A 13,073-nucleotide genomic window follows, 5' to 3' on the forward strand; every position below is an offset into this window, starting at 1 on the left:
GAGTTAAGAGTTGTACTATCTATAGGAGAATGTTTATTTTCAAGAACTAAAATTTAGATTTTAATGACCCCCTATTAAGAAGGGCACATCTTTCAAAATGGGAGAAAAAATATTTAATTTATCATTTTGTACCTTTTAGATATTTGTCAAGGCTACATTTTCTACACTACCTTTCAACTTTGGTTCAGAAAGAAGAAAAATGCTCTAGAGTCAGATACATCTAGTTTCAAATATCAGCCCCTCAACCCTTACATATTAATTTATTTTAATTTCCTTCATCTAGAAAACTGAAAACATAATCATTGGCCTTCTACTATAAGGTCATCTTACAAGTTGAAATCGTTTCATATACAGCATTGTTTTACATGAAGGATGATCTGAATGAGTAATTTCATTAAGCATTTAGCAAGAAGTAGTAAAAGAACAAATAGAAAAATGCAGCTAGAAACAACAGGTAGACAGTGAACACCATTAAACTGGTACTTACCCCATCCAGACACTGTTGGAGTACCCAAATTGGAGGAGGAAACAAAACATCATCAAGACAGGTATTTACAACTTGCAGCAGAAATGCCGGGAGAATCCAGCTGGGGTTCCTGACTGAGATTTATCCTGAAAGATTAGTGTGTATTATTCATGGATGTGTTTCTGGATTCTCATTCCCACGGTGGCATTTTTATAGCACTGCCCGAACCATAACAACCTCCATTGGAAATGATTTACCATTAGCTAGCCTCGAGGGCATTCCATTTTACTGCCTTTAGCTATGTATTGTGCTCTTTTTCTCCCTGTTACAGGGTCAAGAGTCCAGCCTGCCCCAGAACTGGAAATCTTGTAGAACCCTTAAAACAACAAACAAACATGCTTTCTTATTCTCAGAGTCAACTCTTAACAAAGTGTGATCATTTATAGCATAAATATAATTTATACTGCAAGTAGTTAATCCCCAAACAGTCTCCTGTAAAGATTATTTATTTCCTGCCCCTAGAGGCTTTGCAGGTGTGACTGCTGTGTCACATGTGCATCCATAGGTGGCAGAGAGGAGAAAGACTATGTTTATACTCAGTGTTATGACCTAAAAACATCTGAATGATTAGAAGCCTAACATTGACTGAAGAAGCCATCTGAAAACTACAACCTCTCCACACCAGAGGGGCCAGGACTAGGAGCTAGCTTGAGGCGACTACCAGTCTAGCAAGACTGGATGAGCTTCGAGGTTGGTGAGGAAGCCAGAAACTAGAACAACCTTACCTGGGACCTCGGGACCTGGGCAAGAGTGAGCCCAAGACAGACACCCTTTCAAGAGACCACTTAGGTAGGCCGGGTGGGGGGAGCCATGAAGCCCTAACAGGGAGCTAGCCTATGATGCCACCTGTCCATTGCTGCGCAAGCCTGGAAGGGCAGACAATGCCAAGATGACCCTTGCCACATGCCATAATGCATATGTAAGATATATCACCCCTGAGATGACCCTAGATACACAGAAAGCCCTGGTGTCAGTAAGAAGCAAGAGAGCTGGTCGCCCCCTTTAGCCAGCTTCAGTACTCTGAACATTGCAGAAGTTATGGATGAACCAACCATGAGCATGGAAGAGCTGGTCCTACCACTCATCTCCCATGTGGTGGTATGCATGAGGGAGAGATACGTCTTTCCCCCTTTCCCTAACCACCTGTGGTAGGTGGGAGACCTGGCCCTGGGGTCATGAGAGCAGTAGAACTGGCCCTGCCCGCCACCAGCTTCAGTATTCAGGAGAGCAGGCCCTACATCTCCTTGGAAAACAGAGTAGAACTGACCCTGGTAACAGGGCTCAGGTGAGCCAACCCCCAGAGTGTGAGCATGAAAGAGCTGCCCCCACCACTTTTCTGTCATGCAGTGGTGTGGCTGGCAGGAGAGCCGGCCCTATGGTCATCAGAGTGGGAGAGCTGGTCCTGCCCCTCACCTGCTCTAGTACTCAGGAGAGCGGGCCCTGCAGCTCGCCTGGGCAGCACAGTAGAGCTGGCTCCGGACGTGTAGCTTGCATCTGATCTTGCCTGGTACCAGACCAACAACTCATTTCAGTGAACTTCTGTAAACAAAGAAGTGTGGACAAAAGGGTATACTGTGGGACATCTGTGACACACTGCAGCTTCCACAGTGAGATTCATTTTTTCTCTGTTGGGGAGGAGATCGCAAAGGCAGAGGGCAGGTATGAGGAAAGGAGGAGATGAGTTGGATTGGGGTGCATGATGTGAAATTTACAAAGACCCCATAAAAATTTTTAAAAGAGTTTATTTACTTAATACACATTCTATTTTTGTACTTTGACCATGCTTTAAGTTATTTGTACCTCAGCCCCATAAGTTACAATAAGAATTTTGTTGAATATGTATTTTTAAGGTTTTTTTCATTTATTCTTTTCTCATACAATGCATTGCAACCACAGCTCCCCCCTCCCAGTATTCTCACCCTCGCTCAGCTCCCTTCTTCCTTCATTTTCCTTCAGAAAGGTGCAATATAGTTTGATGAACAGATTTTGGGTTAGGATAAAAAAATATATCATGTGTTTCACTGAAGTGTCAGAACATCCTTAATTATCTTTATTTAAAGTAACAAGGCTTTAGAGGTTCATATACAGAATTGGTACTTTAAGAGTTAACAAAGTTCTTACCGAGGGCAGACACTGCTGAATAAGAGTTGAATAAAAACTATTGATGTGTCTACTGAAGTGCTATGCATATAAAATATGAGTCACCTCACTGACAGTGTGAAAAGGATGGTGATTGCTCTGACTATTTCTGTGGGGCACACACTGAGCTTAAGAACATTTCTCTTTGTTTTTATTTGACTTCCCTTTGGCTGATTTCCTAAGATTTATGTTTGTAAAATCATCCCACTTCAGCACAATCTAATAACTTCTTCCAGACCAGTTTCTCAGTCACAGGAATGTCACCAGATAAGCGTGATCAAGATATATCCCTGCTACATGCCACCCTCAGCCATATCAAGCTCACTTGGAGGGGTATACCAAACTTGGGCACTTTGAAAATGGCCCTAAGTGACAGGAGTATTCTGATTTCTACCTCACATAAAAATCTCACCTCCCACACACCTTACACCACCACAACTCACCATTCTAGACAACATGGTGTTCCCCAATAGAATCACTCAAAACATGCATTTCATATGCAGCTGAACAGTGTAGTTATTCAACATGCCAAGTTTGAGAGTCAAGGTAGGCTCACTTGGTCTCTTATATGAGTGGCGTTAGCCAACTCACTGTCACAGAAGTGTCAAGACTAACACTTTTTTTATGTTGCAAGAACTGTGCTAAACAATAACTGTGGATTAGCATACTGAACTCTACAGTAGACTATAAAGTTGATGCTGTTATCCTCATAGGTGAGTAAATTAAATCTTATAAAGTAATTGTTAGCCTGCTAAGATTACATAGCCAATTAGTGAGGGAGCTGGGATAGCACTGGGTTCATCAGATTCTAAAAAGTTTCCATTTGATATACTTCATTGTATTAGCTTTTAGAAATGGGGAAAATCAGAAAAACCTACAGAAAAAATATCCATAATATCAGGATAAAAATTGTAGGAGTAGTATTATAATACTAATACTGAGCTAGGAGTTAGAAACTGCCTAAAAAACAGAAATGGTTGACAAGGTACACAGGGAAAAGATATGTGGCTGTTCATTTTATGGATAAAAAAAAGGGTTCTCCCATCCATTAGATTCTCCTCCACAATTATTATGATAAGTGCCATAGCTTTGTCATTTGGACCTTTGATAAGCTTCTGAATGCACCAAATGGAAGTGTCAATATAACTACTGCCCAACTGGTACAGAAAAACATCCAGTCCAAAATTGGAACAAGGAAGTGCAAGGTTGTGCAGGTAGAGACAAGTCTCCAGAAAGAATATCTGAAAGGGGGACTGAAAAGAGTAGAGATATTATGGAGAAATTATGGATAAAACTGAACAGGAATGTAGACCAATTTTGCAGAAACACATGCTGCATTAGTAGAATTTCTTGACTTCGTAATGAACACAATTTAACTACTGTTAAGTGTAGTACAATTGTAACTACTGAAATGATACTAATACCATTTGGCTTTTTAAAACAATCATTGAAATTTTTGTTTTGTTGGAAACTAAATATGGGATATTTGAGTCAGTAAAGCACTCGTTGATCATGCACAAAGGCGTGCATGCTGATTCACACCTGTCACCTGCATACATGGAGAATTCAAGTCTAGCCTGGGAAACATTTAGAGAGGGTAAGCAGGCTAAGAAAGAAAGAAACCAATATTGTTAGGTTATTGTCTTAGTTTCTCTTCATCTTACTGTGATAAAATAACCAATATAGGCAACTTTAGGGATAAAGGGCTTACTCTTTCTCACATTAAAGTCAAATAGTAGTAGGGAAATCAAGGCATCATGGACATATAGCAGCTAGTCACATCACATCTATAGCAGAAAGCAGAAAGTTATGAGTGCACACTGCTATTCAGTCTCTTTTCTTTGTTCATACAGTTCAGGAACCCAGAAAGCAAATAATGTCTTTTATCATGGGCCCCTCAATTAATGTAATCAACACCTTTCCATGGGCATGCCCAGAGGATGGTCACTTGGTGTTCTTAGATTCTATCATGTTACAATTAAACATTAATCATCACAGTCACATTGAGTTTAAGTGTGGGATGGAATCAAAATGGATGATATTAACATAATAGAAGCTGATTGGACTTCCACATGAGCTAAATGCTGTGGAACTGGAATTTTGTTTGGCAATTTCCTCTTAACTGATACAGTCTACCCTGGAAAAAGACTATTCATTAAGATTCAGGAAGTAAACAACTCACAAGTCTCAGAAAGTTCCTGAAACTTTCAAAATTAATCAGTCCCCTCACCAAGATTATGTATACTGGTACTATGACACTCTCTAATATGACAAAGTAGCTGCAAGCCATGTAGGAAATTCTAAGGATATAGATTTTGTTTATTGTCACCAGGTAGACCTTTCGGTGATGCAGCTGTCTTTGAGGTATCCATGCTCCTTTAAGTCACTCCAATAAACTCATTGACTTATCAAATTGAACTTTGGTGAAGTCTAGGGTAAGTAGATGTTTCATGTAGATAACTTCTCATGTCTCTCCATGAAAAGTTAACACAATAGGGCTCCAACAATATTATGGGTTAAATAAATGAGGTAATGTGGTTACAATTTAAAGCTTTTTAATCAATCAAGAAATGTGTCCTGAGTACATAAAATCCTACACTAGAGGAAATACACAACTTTAAATCTTTGATTCATTTAGCTAATGGAATCTTAGGTTTCCTGAGCATCTGAAAGGTTTATGGCATATTGATGGAGGGGTAATTTGATAAATATGACAACTAGCAACAAATGTGACTTTTTATTGTGTTATTTTGTGCCATCGATGAAAAACAGCCTGTGCTTCCAGAGCAATGCCACATTTCCAAGTCTGCAGTTTTGTGTAGCATCAGCAGAATAAAACCTAATGTCAGCAATGTTTTCCTGACTGGTTGTATCTTACAGAGGAAGGGTGTCATCTTGACAAAGAGAATATTATGTGCCAAGCACTACAGTATAACACACTAAATCCTACCATTCAACAGTGTAGAACAGGATTCTGTCATGTGTACCCTCAACTGTACAAGAATGCAATTAAAATAAAAGGAGCTACTAATCTTATCACTTAACAAAGTCTATCTACTAATTACGAGTGATTACCTTTTCCCAGATAAGTTAATATGTTTTGACCAGCCAACAAATCTCAGAACTTTAGTGCACAAGTATTAAAAAATGCAAAAATCAGTATAGTCCTTACTATGTTGGGTTTGGTGAAAAAAATTATATTGGATTTTTTTTCCCAATTTAAATTAGCCTTGTGAGTCAGGTGCCTCCAAACTGAGACATTTTAGTAAGTTCAAATTAACAGAAGCAGAGCTATGGCTCTCCTGGGTAAAGATTTCAACTTCTAGACCATAAAGGGTAGGATTTCCTTGGTAAATACAGCTATGCAAATCTATTTACCCAGGGGAAAGAATTTTATCAAGTAGCAGAAGACTAAAACAAATTCCCACAGCAGTTCTCTCTGGGAAATCTTAGCTACCTGTAGTTTCTTTTCACTGTATATCACTTTATTCTGCTGTAGCTGACAGGAAGAAATCTCCCCTTCATGACAGCAAGGCTTCTTCAGAAATGCTGACTTCAGAATACTTCATGCTGTCCTGTGAGTGATAGAACAAAATGCTTTAACAAGGAGGAGATTTATTCCCTGAACTTTGGCCATTTCTCTTTACCATATTTATCTACAGTTTTGCTGAAATTCTTTTGACTATAATTGCACTCAAAACAAACATGTTTTTCAGGAGTACAAATTCACTGAATCCCATTCATGATGTTTTTATGTCTTAATTTTACTTTTCAACTTACGGTTCACAGTAGAGACTACAGTGAGAAAAATATTTTGTAGAAATAATCTCTTCAATCAGAATGATAAGACTGTGTTGTTGGAAAGAATTTCATTTCAAGGTAATGTTTCTAAGTATCTGGGTACAACATCTTTCATTCTCAGTGAGAGGCTCCCATCTCCCTAAAGCCTTTTCTTTGGCTTGCCCTCTTAAATTCCACAGCTGCTCCTGTCTCTCTTCTTACCCTTCCACTCTTACTTTCATCAGCCTTCTGATTTGATCTGACACAAGCTTCCGATAATATCCTCTATGCAGACAACTGCCCTGTCTACCCTACCACAAACAGCTTTTCTGAGCTGCAGTAATACAAAGCTGGCTACTGAGACGCCTCCTTGAATGTCCTAAAGATCTATAGTTGAACTTGTCTTTTTGCCCTTATATTTTGTATGCTTATATGTACCACCAGTAAGTGACTTTTTCATCACCTAATCTAGAGGACTGAATTGTCTTGAACTTTCCCTTACTTTCCATTCCCCAAATACCTAATCCATCAATGGATCTTGCAGGTTTGTTAGATCCAAAAGGTCCTGAGAGGAGCACCAGACATGTGGTACTATGACCTGCAACTGTCCTCATTCTCTGCTACATTCTCACCGTTATACACCTAGGAGCATTCTTCTTAAGTATATTGAGATATACTTTGTTTTAGCTGAGCAAAATAGAGAAGACTTGGGCCCCCAGGACTCAGGAGAGAAGTGTCATGGAAATGGAGGGCCTTATGATATTCATTTCTCAAGCAATTCAAATGACTCGGTTTGACGTCTATATAACCAAACGCAAACACAAGCTGAAATACAAGTGCAGTCTTGATGAGAGTGATTGTAAGAGTGATTATAAGACTTATTTTTTCATATATTGCTTTTTACACTCATTTATTTTGTGTGTGTACACAAATTAATGCACAATTGCATAGACCATGTCATATATATAAGGTCAGAGAAGGACGTTCTGGTGGTTAACTTTCTCCTTTCATCAACTTGGATCATCTGCCTCATCAGAATATCCCTTTACCCACTGAGCCATTTCACTGGATCTTGATTATGAGACTTCTCTCACACTCTGGTCTCATCATTTCACTGGAGAACATGTATGTGTGTCTATTAAGGCTTTTCCGTGTGATAACAGTCCTTCATCTAACCCTCCATGGAGCTACTGACAGTAGCATTTCTAACACAACAACATAATTATTTCATTTTCCTTTAATCGAAACCTGTCGATAGCTTTCAAATTATATAGCAAATTTTCTATCCTACTTTTCCTACAAGTCCCTTTGACTACTCAAACCAATGGCAGTTATTGAATGGGTCCTAGTATTGCATGCTACCGTCACTCCCTCTCCCTCACAGTAAGTATGAAGTATCATTCATTTTTTTATAATTACCTAGGTATTGCCCCATGGAGGGGGCACCTTTTCTGGTCCCTACAATTACTTTTATGGCCATTGTCTGAGTCCAAAGGCCTCCATCCTACTTACCCACTTATCACTCACTGCCATGAGACTGTAATATCATTGAGGAAATATAAGACATCTTTCCTTTATAGTTGAACTGCCTGGCACATAATACAAACCCAAAAGAACTTTTCTGCCTAAACAATATGACATTGTTTTCATAGAAACATATTTTCTAGTTCCAAACAAATTGATATACAAATATATTTTGTGAACTCAATCTGTTCATAGGTTTTATAGATTCTATTCTGGGAAATTGACAGTCATTTCATGTACCACATGCGAACATCAGTTGTGGAGCAGAAAGCAATCAAATATACCAAGTCCAAAATCACATCAATGTAAACTTAGCTTTTACTAATTCCACACCTTCTTCTCAGCCCACAATGTCTCATGGGCATAATCATGAATATCAACATATTTTATATTATAGATGAGATGCTTAATAATGATGAAGATATTTGGCCTTGATTCAGAACATTCACTATATTAACACTGTCTTTTATTGCCAGAATTATGCTAAGATACCTATCTCAAAAGGAATGATCTTGGCTGTAAGTGATAGCCAAACAATCACTATATTTTAAGACGAAAACACAGCAATATCTTAGATTCCACACCCAAACTTACCTGGAACTGAACTAAAGCTCTTTCGTCAAATTGTAATTTAGCTGTGAAAAATGTGACCTAAAACATAAAGCTTTCACTAAATGTTTGCCTGAGCTAACCCCCTAAAACACACAACATGTCTACTAACTCTGGATCACTTGTTCAACTTGCCAGTAGTCAACTGTTTATGGGACACTAGTGGGCATATTCATATGCAAGGGACAGAAACAGCCCTTCTTTATCTTGCTAAGAATCTCTTATTTTCAGAAATAATGGATTTTTCCTAAATAATCTCTAAGAGTTTTATTGTGGTAGAACGACATCTAACAAATATAACTACAATAAAAATCCATTATTGAGATGAATTATGTACCCTGTGCACAACTAGCTGTACATATTGTAAACTGCTTTCCACGTTAAGACATTTGTTGTGCTATATGTGCAAATGAAACCACTCGACTGCTCGCAGTGTGAATTGCATTTTGAGAGGCTTTTCCAATGGAAGAAGAAAAGAAAAGAAAACAGAGTCTCTTAACCGCCCAGATCTGATCAGGGGCAAGTGACCTACTTGAAATCTTGGCATCATCTACATCCATAATACAGAACTAATGCATACGAGTACTGGCTCACAGCCAAAGATGTACTAACTGTCTCAGGATTCCTGGATCATAGCCTAGCATTCATTCACTGTAACGATGTGTGTCACTACATGGTTAACACTATAAGAAAGTTCTCTGGTGCCCTTGAATAGGAGCACTAATCCCACCCTCGACAAATCCACCTTCATTGTCTCCCAAAGGCAACACCTACAAATATTATAATGTCAAAGATTAAGTTTCAACATATGAATTTTGAGGACACATACCTTAGGTCTATGGCACTAACCAAACTCCAAAAAAAAAAGCAAATCTTGCAGTCGAAATCTCCAACTTTTGTGGGTACTCGTACCACAGAAATAGACAACAGGGTCCCATTCATTGATGCTCCCAGTAATTAAGTGCATGTCCCAAGAATATCAATCATGTACTTAGGGTTTTTTTTTTCACTAAAAATTTAAACTTGGTGGGAAATTCTCACAGTTTCTAAGACGGCAAAACAAAACATTAAATTAGCCCATGCTTCTTCAGTATGAACATTAGTCCTTTGATATAAATGAAATCTTGGATAAAACCAGTCACCAGTAAACACTGTATTTTCCCTTTGCAGATGGATTTCAGATAAGTCTCCTTTTCATATTCTGCAATTTTTTACTAGCATGTCCCTATGAAATGGGCCTTTTTATTTTTAGCTTTGCCTAGATTAAATCCCCTTTGATGTATATTTCAAGCATCTTCTATGACAAGCTCAGCACTATAGACCTCACTAAATCCTTATTCAAATGGCAGGCACGACACTGTTCCCTTCTCTAATCACAGCAGCATCCTCTAACAGAAGCTATTCCAAGGCTCTTGGTAAAAAGAAAAATTGTGTTTAATCTATGAGGAAAAATTTAAAGTGGCAGGTTTTTATTTCTCTAATGTATATACCCGTGTATAAAATGTAAGAAATTGCTGTTTGAGTCTGTTTTTCCTTTCTTATTATAAGAAAATATGGAATGCGTACTCTGAATTATAATTATTCTGTCTTAATTTGAACACTGCAAGACTTTAAAATGCAATGTTTAAGGAACTTCTAAAAATTAGGTTGAAATGAAGGACTTAGATCTCAGACAAAGACAAACTGAGAGGGAATTAATAGCCAATTGTAAAGATTGCCACAGCTTTTCTTAAAGAAGGACCTTTCTTTACTTGAGTTGTTATCTTCAAGGGAGAATTATAGGAGAAAAATCATAGTTTATAAACTTCCAAAAGGGTTGTGTGAGTACCAAATCCCTAATTGTTTCAATAGTACTTTATGTCTTAGTACAGCTTGCAATGAGTTCACAGCTTAGTTAATATAGTTCCAATTATTTCTATTCTCCTATTCACATTATACCTTTATATCCAAGAGAAAAACTATTAGTTTCATTAGTGGTTCAGATTTTACTCTAGCATTTCTCTAATGGAGCAAAACTAATTCTTCAGTTATGCATTTTAAACTCTGCACTCATTCATATATTCCCACGGTGCGAGGGTTAAGCCTATAAACAATAGTATCTAATTTCACTTACAGCTTAATGGATAGACAGTACATACATAGCAATATATTTCAAAGTAGATTAAAGAGCTCAAAGTTCAAAAACTGTAAGAATTGGAGATGGAAGAAAAATCCAACTGTTTAGAGTAATTAAAAACTCCCTGAAACAAAAAATAACTGAGATGTCTTAAAAGTTAACTTTGATTTATAGAGGCAGACACAAGAAATCTAAAATGTAAGACAGATTGACAAAAAGGAACCATACTGTAATAGGTTGAGGTATACAGAAAGCAGTAAGTAGCAGTCAAATTTGACTGAATCATACAATGCAGGGAGGAAAAGGAAACAACATTAAGTTAAAAAGAGCTAAACCAGATAATCTCATTGGATGCAAAAAGAAGGTATTTTCATTTTAATGATAGCATATATGATTTAACCTAAAAAGAACAATAGAACACATGTCTGTAATCTCAGCATCAAGAAGGTGGAGGCAGGAGGACAGCCTTCAGTTTGAGGTCAGTTCAAACTATGTAACAAAGGCCTATCTCAATTAATCAGGAAGGAAAAATGAAGAGAGGGGACGAGGAAAGCAAGGAGGCATAGAGCCATCTAAAAATAGCTGTAGAAATTCTAGAAATCTAGAAATTTTTGTAGAAATACAAAAGCCCAGACAAATATGAACTTTCCAAGATGATACTTCTTTCTAGGGGATGCCAAAGCCAGGAAATCCATAGCTCTCAGATCCCAGATCCCAGGAAATCAATATCTCCAAGATCCCAGTTCTTGGTTTCTTTCACTCTGAGTCACATTCAGAACTGCATAATGCAAACGTCACACTAGTGCCACCAAGAAAAATAAAAGAAACAAGGTTGAAAATGAGAGAGTAGAAGCACAGAATCTATTTGGGAACGCTAATGGACTAATCTAGGTACACAATAATTAGTCCCCAGGCTGAAATGAGGGTAAGGAGGACAGAAGGAATGGCTGCAGGACACTGGACGGTGTTTCTCACACCCACAGTCCAGAGTGTTAATGAGTTAACTGGGGTAAAACATATTTGTTCAATTTGAGAAATTCTAAGTTAAACCAAAATAAACAAACATATTCACTGAGTGACTTTTAAGAGTCTTCACTAAACTATTACAATCTGGGGAAGGAAAGGGGGACTTAGAGTGCTTAAAATGAAGTAATCAGTATACTGAGTTTTCATAGAATACATAGTTTATGAAATGCCATACAATCACATGGTCAAAACAAAGGATGCCTCAATATGGAAAAAAGAAGTGAAAGCTTATTTTCAGAATCTCAAGTCTAATTGTGGGACAGAATATTTTTCTTTTAACTTTGTATTTGACTTATATCCCCCTCCCCTTGTACCCACTGTCTACCCTTGCAGTCTCCTCAACAAAGGGGAAAAAAATCTCATTATGGAAGCTGCAGTGTGTCACAGTCAACACACTTTCCTTGCAAATATTCATTTTAGTGACTTGTCGGTCTGGTACAAGTCCTCTGTCTTCTATTGGTCTATCAATCCTGGAACCTCACTGGGACTCCTCTCAGACATTCTGTTATTGCCCTGTTTCATGGAGAACCTGTAGCTTCAGATCTACAGGAGTAGCTCCTTCACACACTCCAGCAGTTCACAGATGGGATAGATGTTGGGGTGGGCCAATTCAAAGCCCTGGATCTGATCCTACAAGGTATCTGAGCTGGTCAGACTCCTGCACCCATACCATCACCTGAGCTCTCCTCTCTGCCCAGGCTGCCCATCCAATTCTGCACCAAAGGCCAGAGCCCAGACTCATGCTCTTGGGACTGTATCACCCCCTGACTTTTCATGACCAAGATGAGCTCTACCCTGTGGCCCAGGTAATGCAAGAGTCCACTGTCCTGAATGTTGCAGCTGGTGAGACATAGAGCCAGTTCTTCCAGCATCATGACCTCAGGGCCAGGTCATAAGTGGCAGGGCGGGGGGATGGGGTAGAGCATCTCTCCCTCACCAATGTCACCACATGACAGACAAATGACCAGCTCCTCCATGTCCATACCCTCAGAGCCCACTTACCCACAACTCCCATGTCTTGGGCCACCTCTTACTATCCTGCCCAGGTGAGGTACACATACAGGTCTCCCTAGTACTTCAGCTGGTGAGGGGCAGGGATCCCCTGCTCTCACAACCTCAGGGCCAAGTCTCGCACCTGCCTCAGGTGGTGAAGGATGAGGGGCAAGGAGGGCATCTCTCCCTCATTCATGCAACTTCACAGGAAACAAGTGGCAGGGCCAGCTCTCTCACATTCAAATTCTTGGGACCAGCTCACTGGAAACTCGACAACCAGGGCCAGCTCTACTATGCTTCCTGGACAATGCGCAGTGCCCACTTTCCTGAAGAGTGCAAATGATTAGGGCATGGATCACT

At 39.0% G+C, this 13,073-nt stretch overlaps 1 non-coding gene across 1 annotated transcript; it reads left to right on the top strand.

Moving 5' to 3' along the window:
- Nucleotides 1-977: 977 nt before the first annotated feature.
- Nucleotides 978-1,109, top strand: LOC120093436 (small nucleolar RNA SNORA17). The gene has a single exon (XR_015623605.1). It is a non-coding gene; the product is annotated as a small nucleolar RNA SNORA17 (small nucleolar RNA).
- Nucleotides 1,110-13,073: the final 11,964 nt, after the last annotated feature.

The sequence above is a fragment of the Rattus norvegicus genome, chromosome 6, assembly GCF_021556685.1.
Source record: "Rattus norvegicus strain SHRSP/BbbUtx chromosome 6, alternate assembly SHRSP_T2T, whole genome shotgun sequence".
Classification (NCBI taxonomy): Eukaryota; Metazoa; Chordata; class Mammalia; order Rodentia; family Muridae; genus Rattus; species Rattus norvegicus.